Genomic DNA, 14,206 nt, shown 5'->3' with positions numbered 1-14,206 from the left:
AACTCCAGACATATGGGCCCCTTTGTGCATCTGGCTTACATGGACCCTAGGGAATGGCACTTGGGTCCTTTGGCTTTGCAGGCAAGCACTTTAACCACTAAGCCATCTTTCCAGCCATACCATGCTTGAATTATGGATTTTGAAGAGTGGTTGGTTAAAGGACCTGCTGCGTTCTCAGAAGCACATGGTGCTGTGTGTCTCCTTCTGGCCTATACTGAGTCTGTGGTTTCCTCTCTGTGGGTCACAGGCTACTTAGGGAAAGGACTTTGGTTTCTTGAGTTTGTTCATATCGAAAGTGTGGACCCCTGTTATTTGTATCTCTTCTGGCTTGGTCACATACAAACTCAGCAATATAATTAATCGTAGTTATTACTTTATGCATCACTGATTGATTGCTAAGAATTACAGGGTTTTTTTTTTTTTTTTTTTGGAGGGGACTTTTTTGGGTCTCGCTGTAGCCCAGGCTGACCTGGAATTTACTATGTAGTCTCTGGCTGGCCTCTAACTCATGGTTATCCTCCTACCTCTGCCTCCCGAGTGTTGGGATTAAAGACATGTGCCACCATGCCCAATAAAAGTGGCATTTTTAAGTTTTTCCCTATGAGGAAAAATGCCATTTTGAATGTAGTTGATATAAGAGTAGGTCTGACTTAAATAGGGGTAGAAAGAAGATTTTTCTGTACACTCAAGGGGAACAGGAATAGTTCTATTTTGGATATTCTTGGATTTGAAAATCAGTGTGATGGCCTAGTGGAGTTGGTGTAAGCCAGAGATGGGTGTTTGGGCTCCCACCATGAGGCCATATGTAGCATCTGTTCACTTTCTAACTTTTAAAATTGTTATATTTATTTGTTTGTTTTGAGAGAGAGAAAGAGGCAGAGAGGGAGAGAGAATGGGCACACCAGGGCCACTGCAAACGAACTCCAGACGTGTGCGCCCCTTTGTGTGCATGTGCGACATTGCGTTCTTGCATCACTGTGTGACTGGCTTATGTGGGACCTGGAGATTTGAACATGAGTTCTTAGGCTTCTCAGGCAAGCACCTTAACGACTAAGTCATCTCTCCAGCCGCCTTTGCTCACTTTTTCCTTGCCTGGTTTTCTTAGGATCACACAGGAATGCCACCATTATATTAGGATGGTGGACAGAAATGTGTTTAGTATGGGCTAAAGGGCTCCTGCCTTGCCATGTGTTAGAGGAGATGTCAGGCCAGTGAACACAATTAAAAACAAAAGGTCTGCGGGCTGGAGAGATGGCTTAGCGGTTAAACGCTTGCCTGTGAAGCCTAAGGACCCTGGTTCGAGGCTCGGTTCCCCAGGTCCCACGTTAGCCAGATGCACAAGGGGGCGCACGTGTCTGGAGTTCGTTTGCAGAGGCTGGAAGCCCTGGCACGCCCATTCTCTCTCTCTCCCTCTATCTGTCTTTCTCTCTGTGTCTGTCGCTCTCAAATAAAAAAAATATACATAAAAAAAAAAAAAAGGTCTGGGGCTGGAGAGATGGCTTAGTGATTAAGCGCTTGCCTGTGAAGCCTAAGGACCCCGGTTTGAGACTCAATTCCCCAGGACCCACGTTAGCCAGATGCACAAGGGGGTGCACACATTTGGAGTTCATTAGCAGTGGCTGGAGGCCCTGGTGTGCCCATTCTCTCTCTCTCTCTCTCTCTCTCTCTCTCTCTCTCTCTCTCTCTGTCACTTTCAAATAAATAAATAAAAATAAACAAAAAAAGGTCTGTTTATAGTTGAAGGTTCCTATGCTATTGTTCTCTGATAAACATCAGCTTTTGCTTTCATTGTTCTGATTTTGTCCTCTTCACTAGAGGTTGTGGTATAACCTTCCCCTTTTAACCCTCAAAGCCTGTAAATCATTGCATGACAGGGCTTCACTAGGGTGACTCAACCTGAGAAGAAGTGGTGAGAAGTGCTTCCGGGTCTTAGTCATCCGCTGGGTTATGGAAAAGTCACGGCTGAGCCAAGTGCAGGTGATTGTGGTTTATCAACACAAGATGATCAGACCAGGTGGAGAGAAGGCTGACTCTACTTGTTCTTTTTTTTTGGTTTTTTTTCGAGGTAGGGTCTCACTCTCGCTCAAGCTGACCTGGAATTCACTATGTAGTCTCAGGGTGGCCTCGAACTCTCGGAGATCCTCCTACCTCTGCCTCCCAAGTGCTGGGATTAAAGGCGTGCGCCACCACGCCCAGCTCTCCTTGTTCTTTTCTGGTGTCATGGTGACCACGTGGCACTTTTCTGATAGGCCTTAGTGGTGGCTCTTGTTAGCTCATCCTGTTATAATCAGATCTCTCTCCATGTAGCCTCCTAACCTACCTTCTTGTTCTAGTTTACGCAGACATGGCAGTGCCTACAGGCCTTCCTTGAGCTGACTAAGCTGGGTATTTACACCACAGAGAGCCTGTGTGGGCGACTGGAGGAGACAGCCTGCTGTTTTACTCCACCCCTTTCATTCACTCGTTCCACAAATGTCTGGGGAATATTGTTACTAATCTAGGGACTGGGACACCCACAGTTATTTGAACAACAAGTTGGTGAGAATTGAAATAGTCAAAAGGGATCAAGACAGGATTAAAAGACCATCATTACCAAGCTTGAGCCTAGTCAGCAGTTCTCTAAATTTAAAACCGAGTTGCTGATAGAATATGGCTTAGGAACCTTACTCTCACAAGGAAAAAGGCAGCCATGTTACTTGGCTTCATTGTTCTCTATGTCCTCTGACAGAGCATGCCTGTTTTATAAGACCCTTCCCATCGGATTCTTATAAGATTTTTTTCCAAACAGGCTGCAAGTGGGTTGTTGGTGGGTGGGTGGGTGGGGGGGATGGCTTAGTCAGTAAAGTGCTTGCCTTGCAAGCGTGAGGACCCAAGTTGGTCCCCAGTACAATGCCAGGCATGGTGGTACACAACTCTAACTGTCATTATAATTAGCACTGGGGAGGTGAAGGCAGCAGGATCCTTGGGGTTCACCATCCAGCCAAGTGTAGCCTAATCTGTGCGCTCCAGGCTAGTGAGAGGCCTCGTCTCCAAAAGAGGTACGTGGCGTAGCTGATGAATGACACCGGAAGTGCTGCTCTGGCTTCAACATCCATAAGGACACACATGCGTGTGCATCCCCACACATATGCACATGCATGCACGTGCACGTACACACGCACACGCACACGCACACACACTACAGCTTCGCACAGGAATAACTGAGTTCCATTGGATATGAGACCTATGCACTGAATTCCCCGAGTCCAAAAAAAAAAAAAAAAGAATCCTCAGGCAATAGTTTGTTTTGTATCTCCCTAGTTTAATAAAAAAAAAGTGCTGTCAAGCGTTTAACATGTGAGTATGGAGAAATGGGAGCGATTGCCTTCAGAACAGGGTTTCTGCACAGAGAGACGCAAGGCTCACTACGGGTGAGAACTGCATTCCACACAGCTCGCTACAGAGCCCTTCCTGTTTTAGTGTAACTTGGCAGGAGCTATTAAAGGGCGAGGTGTGGTAGCAAGACCCTCATGCGGCTTTACGTAGTGCTGGTCAGCTGCTTGCACACCATCATCTCTATTGTTCATGTCTCAGGCCTCCCCCACCCACCTCCTAAACAAGAGCCAGCATGAGCCAGAGCTGGCATTTGGACCCACAGTTAAAAATAAACCCTGTGGGGCTGGAGGGATGGCTTAGTGGTTAAGGCGTTTGCCTGCAAAGCCAAAGGACCCAGGTTCGATTCTCCAGGACCCACGTTAGCCAGATGCACAAGGGGGCGCACGCATCTGGAGTTCATTTGTAGTGGCTGGAGGCCCTGGCATGCCCGTTCTCTCTCTCTCTCCCTTCCTCTTTCTCTGTCAAATAAATAAATAAATAAAAATAATTTTTTTTAAAGCCCTGTGCTTGGTTACCTCACTGCCTTCCTCTGCATTCTTATGAGGTGAATGTAAGCTTCATGCTGGGATATTTATAAAGCTCATTATGATTGTCATCATTGAGAAAAATCACCCCCGAAACGTGAGGTACACTTTCCCCAGACATGTGGTCATGGGTCAAGAATCTGTGTTTATTTCCTTCTCTGTAAAAACTCAGCTGTCTCTGCAAAGTTAGGGAACGGTTCATAAGATTGCCCTCTTTTCTGACACCAGTTGCGGGCTTGGGGGTACTGAAGACCAGCCTCTGGTTTGATACTTCACTGGAGGGGCCCACAGCACTCGCTGAAGTCTGTTCTAGTTCTAGTTCATTCTACGGAGGGCAGCAGATTAAAATCAATCAAGGGAAGGGCAATTTCCAAATATGGAGATTCCATTTGTCTTCTTCAAGTGGAATGAACAGCGTCTACTGTCTCTGCCGTGGTGTGTGAAAGTCTCACAGTAACGACAAGAGAGGTTTGCCTGAGCCTGAGGACCCAGAGTTTATCTCGAAACCTGGTCCCATTGACACAGCTGGCTATCCATATGGCTGATCTCAGTAGATAACTGATAACTTATGACCCAAAGCTTCCACCTGAAATTTCCTGGTTAGACTGTTTTGGCCCCAGGTAAATAAAAAGACTGTTCAGGCAGACATTCTAAGGGGTTGGAGGTCACCTTTCAGAAGGTAAGGGCAGAGGACGGGCCTCTTTTTCTGATAAGGATAAAATCATTGCCACATACTCTTAGATAAGGACACCCATGAGGGTAATGATGACTATGACAATGGGCATAGTATAAAGGAAGGAGAATGCGCATTACAAGGAAAGCCATCCTCACATAGTTAATGATACTGGTGCTTAAAAGGGCACGAAGCCAAAGTACACACACACTTTATTTTGTTTTGTGTTAGGAATGGGACTGAGGGCCTTGCTTGCGTGACAAAAAATAAGTGCTCTAGCATCGAGCAGCATCCCCAGGCGCCAATCACAGACTTTAAGGGGCAGCGGACCTGGTTGGCACTTTCTTTCCTTGTTTAAAGATCTTTTTTTTCTATTTTTTAAAAAATATTATTTATTTAACAGAGAGACAGAGAGAGAGAATGGGCATGCCAGGGCCTCCAGCCACTGCAAATGAACTCCAGACACGTGCGCCCCTTGTGCATCTGGCTAAGGTGGGACCTGGGGAATCGAACCTGGGTCCTTTGGCTTTGCAAACAAATGCCTTAACCGCTAAGCCATCCCTCCAGCCCCCTTTTTTTTTCCTATTTTTTTAATTACATATGTAAGGGTGTATGATATGTGCATGCGTGACACAGTGTGCATGTGGAGGTCAGGAGACATCATCAGTGTTTCTCCTCTCCTTCCACCTTTTTTAAGAAAAAGCTTTATTTATTTATTCATTTGAGAGTGACAGAGAGAGAGAGAGAGAAAGAGGCAGAGAGAGAGAGAGAGAATGGGCCCGCCAGGTCCTCCAGCCACTGCAAACGAACTCCAGACATGTGTGCCCCCTTGCGCATCTAGCTAACGTGGGTCCTGGGGAATCGAGCCTCGAACCGGGGTCCTTAGGCTTCACAGGCAAGCATTCAATCACTGAGCCATCTCTCCAGCCCTCCTTCCACCTTTTGAGACAGGACCTCTCTTGACAGGAAGTTTGTGAACTTCCGGATTCTCCTGACTCCACCTCCCCCTGCCAGAGGCACATTGGGATTATAGTCACGTGTGCTACCCACCTTTATGTGGGCATTTAGGAGGACTGAACTCAGATTGGTAGGCTCAAAACTTATAAGTACCTTTAACCATTGAGCCATCTCCCCAGGCCTCCTTGTTGACATTTTTTAATAACTGGATGGTGACTCTACAGACTCTTCAATAAATTCAGACTGGTCAACCTTATATTTAAATCAGTTCCATTCCTCTTCTTGTGTTTGGACTTTTGTTGAAATAAAAAAGAATATGAGGCTGGAATATGAGGCTTAGTAGTGAAGGTGCTTGCCTGTGAAGCCTAAGGACCCGTGTTTGACTCCACAGATCCCATGTTAGCCAGATGCACAAAGGTGAGGCAAGTGCAAGGTCGCACATGCTCACTAGGTGGTGCAAGTGTCTGGAGTTTGACTTCAGTGGCTGAGGCCCTGGTACACTAATTCTCTCTCCTCTCTCTGTCTCTCTTGCTCTCTCTCTTTCTAAAAAAAAGAATAAGGATTAAAGATACATAACGTTTGGAATTTCTATATCTTTGACAAAAAGAATTAGGATCAAAACAAATAAATCTTGGGCTGGAGAAGTGGCTCAGCAGTTGGAGGTGCTTGCTTGCAAAGTCTACTGGCCCTGGGTTCAATTTCCCCAATACCCACATGGAGCCAGACGCACAAAATGGCACCTGCATCTGGAGTTCTTTGTGGTGGCGAGAGAACCTTTCTCTCTCATACAAATAAGTAAGTGAATACTCTAAAAACAATTGTTAAACCACGGCTGGGGAGAAGGATTGCAGAGTGAGTCAGCACGTGTAGTCATAGTCTGGCCAGAGCTACATAGGAAGACCCTGTTTCAAAAAAGACATCATTTAAGCCACGACAGAATACAAATCCAAAAGAAGTTTGGAAAGGTAGGGTCTCACTCCAGCCCAGGCTGACCTGGAATTCACTATGTAGTCTCAGGGTGCCCCTGAACTCACAGTGATCCTCCTACCTCTGCCTCCTGGGTTCTGGGATTCAAGGTGTGCCCCACCACGCCTGGCAGGGAAAGGGTTTTTGTTGTTTAGACGTGATTCAGGTAGTTACAGCTACGATGGAAAGTGGACAGCAGTTACCCCATTTTGTGACCCAGACTCTGCCCTGTGTTGTGGCAAGTTGTCTGAACTTGGTGACGTGGCATAAGCAAGTTGGCTGCTGAGAAGGAATGTCCTCAGGATTGTGTAAACTAAGCTCTTAGGGCGGTGGTGTGGCCTGTGCTGGACCTGTGAGCTACGGAAGCGAAGCTGTCCTCCAATCGCTATCCTTGTCGACCTGTGAAACCCACTTCTACATCCTCTTTCTACTTGTAAATCAACCACCAGCCCTCCCTAAGGGGTACAGTCTGGTTGCCATGGGACCCTATGCTTCCTGACTTGCAATGTAGGACCCCAAATAAATGCTTGTTTGCTTGATAGATCATCTGGGCCCCTTTCAATACATAGCAAATAATACTCTCCCTGGGGAATAATGGGAATCTTGGTGAAATTATTTTAGTTTCCTTAGTGATTATAAACTGGAAGGTTATAATTTCACTGGATTCATGCCATTGATTACTTAGTGTGGCTAATTTTTTTTTTAATGTGGATTTTATTTTGTGTTGCCCAAACTGCAAGTGAGAAGATTCAGAGAAACCCATTAATCAGTGAGGAAAGAATTAAGTGTCCTAAGGTTGAAAATGGTGAGGGCAAGTAGCCTCCTCTCTGCATATAAATCCAGATGGAATTTAGGTTAAAAAAAAATAAATTAGTCCAGCAGCAGTGGGCTTAATTTCTGAGATTCATGGGGCCACTCTCATACAAGAACAAATTAATCTTTAAGGGCATATAGTCAGAAATAAAAACAGACAACATGGTATCAGTGGTTTTAAGTAAATATCGGTGGTTTTAAATAAAGAGCAGGCTGGGTTAAGACCTTCAAGAATTCATGTTGGCAGAAGTCAAGGGAGTAGCAGCCGATACACGCTCTTACCTGGGACACGGTCATAAGCCTCTTTTCAGATCATGAAATAGGATCAGCTCTGAAACCTCCCTGTAGGCCAGCAATCCTTTCCTAGTAAATGAAGGACATTTAGTGATTCAGTGATAGGTGGGACCGGACGGCGCTGGCTACGGGTTGGGGAGTGTCCTTGACTATGGGAAGCACAAGCAAGACTCCTCTCTGACGATCCACTGCCCACTGTCTGACCTCCTCTGGAGCCACTCCCCATGGTCAAGGTGATAAAAGTTCACAGATGATTTTCAGTGACTAACTGGTTCTCTCGGGGAATACCCATTGTGCTATTTTGGAACAGTTTGCAGGAGTTCCCATCAGCTTTGCAAAGAGCAGTTCTAGCCTTTCATTTCCTCACTTGTCTGAAGGTTGGTGGATCTGGAAATTCTGTCCCTCCACCCTGTTCACCCTGTGTTGCCTGATTCCTGCCTCGGCTGTTGACTTGAAGAGGTGCCTCTTCAAGTGACGTGACTCACTGTGGGAGGCAGGAGGATCATGAACTTTAGGCCAGCCTGAACTACACAGTAAGACCTTGTCTCAAAAAAAAAAAAAAATCAGAAATCCTTGCACTTGAGCTGACAGGATTTGACAAGTTGGTGGTGAGCCTGGGCCAGTGCCCAGATGACAGATGGCCCTAGTGACTATGCAGTTTTAGGACAGTAGCTGGTCTGGAGAAAAAGGAGAGGACAAATGACCCCATGGGCGTGGTGGGTGGCTCTGGCCTTGGAAATCCTCCCCTGCTGGTTCTCTCTCCACCCCAGCCCCAGCTCTGGCACTCCGCTTCCAGAGTGAGTGGTGTTTTCTAGAAAAGTAGTTTGAGCCTCCAGAATTCTTTCGGGCAGGCTTCCTTAGAGCTCGCCTCATGAACAAGGTTACTGTGGGCGACGCAGTTCTCTAGGGAGTGTCTTAAAGTCCTCTTGTTGGGAAATGCATGTAGTCAACTGGCTACTGCACAATTATCTATGTATCTGTTTCTTTTTCGATGACCCCCAACGCTCAAAAGAACGACGCGAGTACAGCGGATGCACTGAGCAGTGACTTGCAAACAGTGATTCCTACATTTCTTGCTTGGCAGTGGGCATGCCTTGCTTGAAGTGGCATATTAGCATCAATGCATGTAACAGATTAATTACGTTGCATGACCAGAGGAGGCTCCCAGGCACCTGGCGATGGGTGATAATTACAAACCGCGTGTCCATCTGCCTCCCCTGGCACCGGCTGCAGCCAGCATGTAGTGGACAGTTGAGGGTGGGCACAGGAGGGATCAGATCAGAGGGTGAGGGCTCAGAGTTCCGTTCGCTTCTGTGGTGTGGCAGAAACCCCAAGGCAAGAAGGACCTTCTGTCCCCAGGGCTGCTTCCAGACAGCGTTGGGAGGTTGGGTACTGCAGTCAGTTTCGGGTCCCCTGGGAATACCAGCCACTCTTTTTCCTATTGCCCCTTTCGTCCCTTGTCTCTCCCTTCTTTTCTTCTTCTCTCCTCCCTTCTCCCCTTCTCTCCTACTCCCCTGCCTTTCTTTTAACTCATCCTCCTCACTCCTTTAACTCTTTCTCCTTTCCTCTCTTCCCACCTTTTTTTTTCTTTGAGGAAGGGTCAGGTAGACCTGGAATTTACTATGTAGTCTCAGGGTGGCCTTGAACTCATGGCAGTCCTCCTACCTCTGCCTCCCAAGTGCTGGGATTAAAGGCGTGCACCATCATGCCCAACTTCCCTTTCTTAAAAAAACAACATAGCTTTATTTATTTATTTATTTGAGAGAGAGAAAGCGAGAAAGAGAAAAAGGTGTGTGTGTGTGTGTGTGTGTGTGTGTGTGTGTGTGTGTGTGTAGAGAGAGAGAGACAGACAGAGAGACAGAGAGGGAATGAGAGAGAATGGGTGCACCAGGGCCTCCATCTGCTGCAGATGAACTCCAGATACATGCGCTACCTTGTGCATCTGGCTTCCGTGGGTCCTGGGGAATCAAACCTGGGTCCTTTGGCCTTGCAGGCAAGTGCCTTAACTGCTAAGCTCTCCCTCCAGCCCTATAGTTACCTTCTTGTTGCTGGGACACAGCACCCGACCACAAGCAGCTGACAGGAGAAAGTTTTACTTTGGCTCACAGTCTCAAGGGGAAGCTTGGGGCGGCGGGGCGGGGGGGGGGGGTTGTGGGGGAGGCATGGCATGAGCAGAGGCTGGACATCACCTCTACCACAGCAGGTGGAAAACAGCAGCAGGAAAGTGAGCTGATCTCTGGCAAGGGGGAGCTGGCTATAATACTAACCATAAGCCCACGGTCACTGAGACACCTCCTCCAGCAAGGCTCCACCTCCCAAATTGCCACCAAGTGGGGACCAAGCATTTAGAACACACGAGTTTAAGGGAGACATCTACTTCAAACCACCACACTCCCGTCCCTCTCTTATGAACGGAACAACCTAGGTTATCTTTCTCCCCAGCCAACTCTCCCGGCCTCCTAAGACTTTTCATATGGCAGGGGCGGGGGGAAGAGGGGGAGAAAGAGAGAGAGTTCAGTAGGCAAAGCACTTGCTGTGCAGGCACAAGACCTGAGCCAGGATCCCCAACAGCCATGTAGTTGCCGGGTGGGTGTGGTAGCCACCTGTAATGCCAGCACTTGGGAGACAGACCCAGTGGATCCCTAGGGCAAGGTGTCTGACGGGCAAAGTCTGGGATCAAGTGAGAGACCCTGCTCAGAAAATAAAGTGGAATGGGGCATGGTGGCTCACACATTTAAACCCATCACTTGGGAGGCAGGGGGAGGAAGTTTGCTGTTAGTTTGAAGCCAGCCTAGGACTATACACTGAGTTCCAGGTCAGCCTGGGATAGAGCGAGGCCCTATCTTGAAATATCCCTCCCCCCATCCCGCAAAAAGAAAAAAAAATAAAGTGGAGTATGATGGAGAATGACACCCGACTTTAACCCCTGATCTACACACTCAAACACACATAGTGCATGGGCAGCCACCCACACGTGTGTGCCTGCATGCATGTGAACATACACATGCAGACGCATACACACCACACACTTACTCACACCCACACAAATGCCTGCCATAGTCCTTGGGTCAATTGATACTCTGAAGAGCTTTTTCTTAAATTTAATTTTTATTTATTTATTTGACAGAGAAAGAGGGAGAAAGAATGGGTGTGCCAGGGCCTCCAGCCACTGCAAACGAACTCCAGATGCATGTGCCCCTTGTGCGTCTGGCTAATGTGGGTCTTGGGGAATCGAACCTTGGTCCTTTGGCTTTGCAGGCAAACACCTTAACCGCTAAGCTATCCCTCCAGCCCCTGGATAGCTTTTTTTTTTTTTTTTTTTTTTAATTTATTTGAGAGCGACAGACACAGAGAGAAAGACAGAGGGAGAGAGAGAGAACGGGCGCGCCAAGGCTTCCAGCCTCTGCAAACTCCAGACGCGTGCGCCCCCTTGTGCATCTGGCTAATGTGGGACCTGGGGAACCGAGCCTCGAACCGGGGTCCTTAGGCTTCACAGGCAAGCACTTAACCACTGAGCCATCTCTCCAGCCCCCTGGATAGCTTTTTTATTGGTGTTGTCCTTGACATTTTCTTTGCTTCCACACCATAATTTCATGAAATCATTAATTTATTCATGTGATTCTTTAATCTGCCAATCTTTGCTGGGCTGTTAATATAGTGCACTTGCATGGCAAATACAGGTGACTGACACTGTTGTCGCCAAGTAGGGCAATGAGTGTGCACGTGGATGAGGTGTGTGCTTGCCAAATGTTTACAAGTTCTCTTTTTAGCTTACTGATTTGCCTAACATTCAATCTTAAAGCCAGGCATGGTGGCGCACGCCTTTAATCTCAGCACTCTGGAGGCAGAGGTAAGAAGATCACTGTGTGTTCGAGGCCACCCTGAGACTACATAGTGAATTCCAGGTCAGCCTGGACCAGAGTGACACCCTACCTAGACAAACCAAACAGAAACAAAAACAAAACTAAAAAAATCAATCTTGATATAAAGGGTTGTCATAGAATTCATCCATTCATTCATCACCCCACTCCTTTTACTGAATATTCTTTTTATATTAACATATTATCATACAGTTATCCATTTTTCCATTGACACGTACCCGGGATGTATTAAATTTTCTGTTATTATAAACAATGATGCAATAAAATGATTGTTATTGACAAGAATTTCTCCAAGAAAATGTTTTGCATAAGCTTTCATTCTCACCAGTCCTTTAAGAATTCCCTTTCCACCTCACTGTCACCACACTTGGGATTATTAAACTTTTAAGACACTGAAAACTTGATGATATCTCATTGTTTTCATCCACCTTTTTTGGGATCATTAGTAAGATTAAGAATATTTTTATTTCAGCGTGGGCTTAACTGGCTGTTTGTGTTTGTTCTGCCTCTAGGAATTTCCATCTCAGACTTGTTGTCCCTTTACTTTTGAATATTGGCATTGTCCTCAATGACTTTTGTTTGTGTGTGTGTGTGTGTGTGTGTGTGCGCGCGTGCACGTGTGCGTATGTGTGCCTGCATATAGAGGGGCGCCTGCATGTCTGTGTGTGCATGCACATGTGTGTGTGTATGTCGAGGCAAATGTTCCCTTAATTACAAGGTCAGTATTTTTAAAAATTTTTTTTAAACTTTTATTTATTTATTTATTTGAGAGAGAGAGAAAGAAAGAGGCAGAGAAAGGGAGGGAGAATGCGTGCGCCAGGGCCTCCAGCCACTGCAAATAAACTCCAGACACATGCTCCCCCTTGTGCATCTGGCTTACGTGGGTCCTGGGGAATCGAACCAGGGTCCTTTGGCTTGGCAGGCAAACGCCTTAACCGCTAAGCCAGCTCTCCAGCCCAAGGTCTGTGTTTTTGAGATCAGATCTCTCACTGGCTTGGAGCTCACCAAGTAGACTGAACTGGCTGGCCAGTCAGCCCCAGGGCCCTGCCTGTCTCCACCTGCCTGGTGCTGGCATTAGAAGCACACACAGCATGCCTACCCTGTTGTGAGTGTGTTCTGATGTTGGCACAGCAAGCACTCCACTGACTGGGTACCACTCTGTCTTTGCGGCCCCCTTCCTTATTTATTTATTTATTTTTTAAGCTAAGTGTACTTTTTGGCATGTCTGCGTGGTGTATGTGGTATGTGTGTGTGTGGACATGTGTGTGTCCTGGCACATGTGTGGGGCCAGGGGTAACTTTCCCGTGTGGGTCCTTGCTGCTCATCTTGCTTGAAGCATAGTGTCTCCTCCTCTTCTCGTTCACTGCTGTGTTCACCAGGCTACCTGGCCTGTGAACTTCAGAAAATTCTTTCTCTGCCTCCCTTCTTGCCATAGGCATGCTGGGATTGCAGATATTTGTCGCAGTGTCTGGCTCTTATATGGGTTCTTGGGATTCAAACTTAAGACCTCACGTTAGCATGCCAAGCTCGTTCTCTACTGAGTCACCTCCCCAGGGTGACCTGGAACTCTCTCTGTGGCCTAGGCTGGCCTCACATTGATGGCGGTACTCCTACCTCAGCCTCCTGAGTGCTGCAATTAAAGATATGAGCCACCATGCCTGGATTTTCATAGTGATTCTTCAGAATTCTTTATTTATCTTAGATGGTAATACTTGTCTCTTATGTAGGTTGCAAATTTAAGTTGTCAGATTGTGGAGTTTACTTCTAGTTATGGTGTCTTTTATCTACAGAAGGTTTTAAGTTTTAAAGTCAGATTTAGCCATGACATCTTTTGTGGCTAATGCTAAAAAAAAAAAGGTCTTATTTAAGATTTTTTTTTAACTACTTTAGTGTCTTAAAGATAGTCTCATGGGCTGGGGAGATAGCTTAGCAGTTAAAATGCCTGCCTATAAAGCATTCTCTCTCTACCTCTCTCTCTCTCCCTCTTTCTCTGCCTCTTTCTCTCAAATAATTAAATACTTTTTTTAAAAATAATTTTTAAAAAGATTCTCGTTATATTTCATTTTAAAGATTTTACTTTTTATACCGAGATATTCAAAAGCCCCTTCAATTTATTTGTATATATGATGTGAGGAAGGGATCTAATTTTATGTTTGGCTGTATTATCCTGCTGTTGTTCCTTCCCCCACAAGTCTATAATGCCTTTCTGGTATGTGGCAAATTTTCCTTTACATAAGGCCTATTTCTGGCTGCCTATCCTTGGAAAGAGGCTATAGGGGAAAGAGTAAGAAAGGGTTCACACTCAGGGGACAATTTCTAGACTCTATTTATAAAACAGTCTTTTGAACACCTTCCATCTTTTCCCCACACCTGAGTGTTAAAGGATTTCTGACTATATTATAGGCATTTTAAGTCAGTTTGGCTTGTAATAAGACTAATGTTCCTTAATAAAAAGGACTTCTCAGCCAGGCATGGTGGTGCACGCCTTTAATCCCAGCATTTGAGATGCAGAGGTAGGAAGATCGCTGTGTTCAGAGCCAGCCTGAGACTACATAGTGAGTTCCAGGTCTGTCTGGGCTAGTTACTCTACCTTGAAAAATCAAAATAAAAAAGGGACTTCTTATCTTGGGCATTATGGTGCAATGACAGGGAAGGGATGGCCGACTCCCTCACGTGCTGATTCCAGGTTCCTAATGCCTTTACTTCAACATAGTGTTTGAATT

At 46.2% G+C, this 14,206-nt stretch overlaps 1 protein-coding gene across 1 annotated transcript in view; it reads left to right on the top strand.

Annotated features, from left to right (window-relative positions):
- Ppp1r14c (protein phosphatase 1 regulatory inhibitor subunit 14C) overlaps positions 1-14,206 on the top strand; it is a 116,529-nt gene that overhangs the window by 88,241 nt on the left and 14,082 nt on the right. The window lies entirely within an intron of this gene.

The sequence above is a fragment of the Jaculus jaculus genome, chromosome 9 (assembly GCF_020740685.1).
Source record: "Jaculus jaculus isolate mJacJac1 chromosome 9, mJacJac1.mat.Y.cur, whole genome shotgun sequence".
NCBI lineage: Eukaryota > Metazoa > Chordata > Mammalia > Rodentia > Dipodidae > Jaculus > Jaculus jaculus.
The sequence above is the reverse complement of the archived record's forward strand: the minus strand, read 5'-3'. Positions and strand labels throughout refer to the sequence as shown.